At 39.0% G+C, this 4,909-nt stretch overlaps 1 pseudogene across 1 annotated transcript; it reads right to left on the bottom strand.

Moving 5' to 3' along the window:
* Positions 1 to 1,491: 1,491 nt before the first annotated feature.
* On the bottom strand, positions 1,492 to 3,392 carry LOC309663026 (ATP synthase membrane subunit K, mitochondrial pseudogene; annotated as a pseudogene). Its single transcript has one exon. The product of its transcript is annotated as an ATP synthase membrane subunit K, mitochondrial pseudogene (transcript).
* Between the last annotated feature and the right edge of the window lie 1,517 nt (positions 3,393 to 4,909).

Genomic DNA, 4,909 nt, shown 5'->3' on the forward strand with positions numbered 1-4,909 from the left:
AGATGGGGGTGGTTAGGTAGAACCCAAGAAGGAAGTGCCAAGGGTCAAGTTTGAAGGACAAAGGCTGAAGATAGTGAATGAATTAATAGTGAGGACAGTAGCTTCAAGGATCAATAACAAGAATGGAGAATGCGAAAGAGATCAGCAGTTCACAACTAAGGTTGTGAATATGCTGCCATTTTTGCTTTATGTGGTGTCTGGTGTAAGGCTTGGGTTGAAGGTACCTGAAGAATGATGTGGGGCTAGATGGAGGGTGGTGAGGGGCTCAGCAAGATTTCCCAGTGACTCCTGGGAAAGCATTATGGGCAAGCATTATGGCAAGCATTATGGGTGGATGATGAGGAAATATATCTCATTTTTTTCCAAGTGGGGTGAAATAGGAATTGGTGTTTGAAATAGTTTTTATTACTTGTGTCTACTCTTTAGGGCAATGGGGGTTGGGAACAGTTAATATATCTGGAGCACTTTATTTCTCGATGGATATTTTGTTCAACTGTTAGAGGCAGATTTGAACATCAAATCTCTAATTGGCTATAGCATTTATGCAAGAGAAGGGGCTGGATGTGACAAACTTCATGCCATGGGACTGAGAGGCAGATCTGTGTGTACTGAACAGCGAGAAATCCTTGACCGCTTGTCTGGAGGCTTCTCTCTCACTCCTTGAAGAAGGAAGGCAATTCAGGCCTCAGTCTCAGCAGGAGCAGGTACAGGCCAGGAACCTAAGATCCTGAGGGTCCCTGTAGCTCCACACTTTCTATGAAAACCAATTTGCCCTCAGCTCACTTAAGAACACACTTTAGCAAAAACCTGGATAAAGTAAGGCTCATTCTGTCACATGTGGTTTAGAGTGAAGGGCCTTTAGGACATCTGCTTAAATGAGTACCACTTGACATTTGCACACAGGCTATATTTGTGCCAATATACTTTCATGCAGATCATCTAAAAACAATCCGTAAAAGTATGCTGTTGCCGGGATTGTCATCCCTATTTTACAGAAGAAGAAATGGAGTCTCCCAGAATTTAGGAAACCTGCATGGGATTATGCACATATCACATCATTAACAAAAACAAGAACAAGAACAACATAAGTCTATGCATTTTAATTTCTAGTAATATATGGCATTATTTGCTAATTTACTATCATTTAGATTTATAGTACAATTTAGGTGGCACATATTGCCTTTATGTCTTTTCATTAAATCATGACTAGTTATATATCTATATGCTTATATCCTACTTTGTTTCAAAAAGCTTTTGAAGTGGCTTCAAAAATACAATATAATACTACCTTCAAAAGTAAAAACAAAATAAGCTGAACATGTAACTTATTTTTTTAGTTCAATAAATGGTTTTCATGGAGCTGATAGTGGTGGTGATGATGATGGCAGAGGTGGTGATGGAGGTGTTGGTGTTTTGGGGGCTCGAGGGGGAGCTGGAGATGCTGAGGTGGTGGTGGTGGTATTGGTGGAGGTAGAGGTGGTGGAGGTTGACGGTGGAGGTTGTCCTGGTGTTGGTGTTGCTGGTGGAGGTGGTCCTGGTGTTGGTGGTGGTACAGGTATTAATATTAGTGATAGAGATTGTAGGGGGTGGTTATTAACAGTAAGTGAGGCAACCACAGCAAAAGGAAAAGAGGGGTCAGGAAAATTATGGTCCAGCCAGAGATAAAGTTAATAAACTGGAGGTGAAAAAGAGAAAGTAGAGTTAGAATTAAAAAGAACTAGAAAAGTTTTTGTTCTACTTTCTGTCATAACTGGGAGTGAGTAGGTTCGCAGCAGTCTTGCCCATGGGAATAGCTATAGTAGTAAAAATATCAGCTAATATTTATTGAGGGCTTACAATATTCCAGATGCTATTACAAGCAACTTCAATGCAGATCTCACTTAATCCTTGTAACAACTCATGAAATAGATGTCTATTATTATTCACACTTAACAGGTGAAGAACTGGAGGCACAGAGAGGTTTAAGTAACTTGCTCAATATCATAGTGACAGGAAGTGATAGAACCAGATTCTGTCTACAGCTCAGTTTCTGAACCACAGAGCTTTGGGGAACATGACAGATAGTGAGGTACGCACACATGGCTGACCAGTGTCCCAGGTGGAGGGTAAATGAGAGATTGTCCTTGCTCTTTCTCTTGGGTTATGAAGACTCAGCTTTAAGTATGCAAGTTAAGGGCCCAGGGAAGGGTCTACAGCCACAAATCAACTCATAAACCCCTAATCTTCAAGAGCAGGAGGAAAGAGCTCCTCATCTGTGGACCATTTCTGGAGGTCCGCTGGAGGCCACCTGCTCGTTGCTTGTAAGCAGGGCTGCTGCTCTGTGTCTGGGTATAGATATCCACTGGAAGAGTGTGGTCTGGAAAAAAGTGTTAGCTGTTTTCCATTTTTACTAACTGAGCAACTAACTGTTTTATTTTTTTTCCAGGTTCATAATTTATTGTACAAATTGAGTATCACATGATGAGTTGACATTAGCTTCTCCAGGCATGGGAACATAACAGATGAGGTACAGTTTAGAATCCATTTATGTTGCTTTCACAGCTGGAGTTTTTTAGACCTTAACTTAAAGTAGAAGACTATCAAAGCAATACCTTCGTATGTGGCCAGTACACAATTCATTCTCCCTGTGAGAGTGTAAGTGTTGAAATAGTTTTTGATACCAGTGAATTGGAACTGGGTATCAGTTTCTGGACCTGCCATGCTTTCAATCTTCCAAAATGCACAGACTCCGCAGCTGGTGTCCTTCAAGTTACACAGCTGCACCTTAGCCCCACCAGAAGAAGCAGCTTGTCATTTTGTTTTGTTTTGAATTTTATTTTATTTAATTTTTTATACAGCAGGTTCTTATTAGTTATCTATTTTATACATATTAGTGCATATATGTCAATCCCAATCACCCAATTCATCCCACCACCTCACCCCCGCTTTCCCCCCTTGGTGTCCATATGTTTGTTCTCTGCATCTGTGTCTCTATTTCTGCCTTGCCAACTAGTTCTTCTGTACCATTTTTCTAGATTCCATTTATATACGTTAATATATGATATTTCTTTTTCTATCTCTGACTTACTTCACTCTGTATGACAGTCTCTAGGTCCATCCACATCTCTACAAATGACCAAATTTCGTTTCTTTTAATGGCTAATATTCCATTATATATATGTGCCACATCTTCTTTATCCATTCATCTGTCAATGGGCATTTAGGTTGCTTCCATGACCTGGCTATTGTAGATAGTGCTGCAGTGAACATTGGGGTGCATGTGTCTTTTTGAATTATGGTTTTCTCTGGGTATATGCCCAGTAGTGGGATTGCTGGGTCATATGGTCATTCCGTTTTTAGTTTTTTAAGGACCCTCCATACTGTTCCCCATAGTGGCTGTATCAATTTACATTCCCACCCTTTTCTCCACACCCTCTCCAGCATTTGTTGTTTGTAGATTTTCTGATGATGCCCATTCTAACCGGTGTGAGGTGATACTTCACTGTAGTTTTGATTTGCATTTCTCTAACAATTAGTGATGTTGAGCAGCTTTTCATATGCCTCTTGGCCATCCATATAATAAGGACCATATACGACAAACCCACAGCAAACATTATTCTCAATGGTGAAAAACTGAAAACATTTCCTCTAAGATCAGGAACAAGACAAAGATGTCCACTCTCGCCACTATTATTCAACATAGTTTTGGAAGTCCTAGCCACGGCAATCAGAGGAAAAAGAAACAAAAGGAATACAAATTGGAAAAGAAGAAGTAAAACTGTCACTCTTTGCAGATGACATGATACTATACATCGAGAATCCTAAAGATGCCACCAGAAAACTACTAGAGCTAATCAATGAATTTGGTAAAGTTGCAGGATACAAAATTAATGCACAGAAATCTCTTGCATTCCTATACACTAACAATGAAAGATCAGAAAGAAAAATTAAGGAAACAATCCCATTTACCATTGCAACATAAAGAATAAAATACTTAGGAATAAACCTACCTAAAGAGGTCAAAGACCTGTATGTAGAAAACTAACTATAAGACACTGATGAAAGAAATCAAAGAAAGATGACACAAACAGATGGAGAGATATACCATATTCTTGGATTGGAAGAATCAATACTGTGAAAATGACTATACTACCCAAAGCAATCTACAGATTCAATGCAACCCCTATCAAATTACCAATGACATTTTTTCACAGAACTAGAGCAAAAAATCTTAAAATTTGTATGGAGACACAAAAGACCCCGAATAGCCAAAGCAATCTTGAGAAAGAAAAATGGAGCTGGAGGAATCAGACTCCCAGACTTCAGACTATACTACAAAGCTACAATAATCAAGACAATATGGTACTGTCACAAAAACAGAAACATAGATCAATGGAACAGGATAGAAAGCCCAGAGATAAATCCACGCACCTATGGTCAACTAATCTATGACAAAGGAGGCAAGGATATACAATGGAGAAAAGACAGTCTCTTCAGTAAGTGGTGCTGGGAAAACTGGACAGCTACATGTAAAAGAATGAAATTAGAACACTCCTTAACACCATACACAAAAATAAACTCAAAATGGATTAAAGACATAAAATGTAAGACCGGACACTATAAAACTCTTAGAGGAAAACATAGGAAGAACACTCTGTGACGTAAATCACAGCAAGATCTTTTTGACCCATCTCCCAAAGTAATGGAAATAAAAAGAAAAATAAACAAATGGGACCTCATGAAACTTAAAAACTTTTGCACAGCAAAGGAAACTATAAACAGGATGAAAAGACAACCCTCAGAATGGGAGAAAATATTTGCAAATGAAGCAACTGACGAAGGATTAATCTCCAAAATATACAAACAGCTCATGCAGCTCAATATTACAAAAACAAACAACCCAATCAAGAAATGGGCAAAGACCTAAATA

Source organism: Balaenoptera physalus (assembly GCF_965194825.1).
Source record: "Balaenoptera physalus genome assembly, chromosome: 6".
NCBI lineage: Eukaryota > Metazoa > Chordata > Mammalia > Artiodactyla > Balaenopteridae > Balaenoptera > Balaenoptera physalus.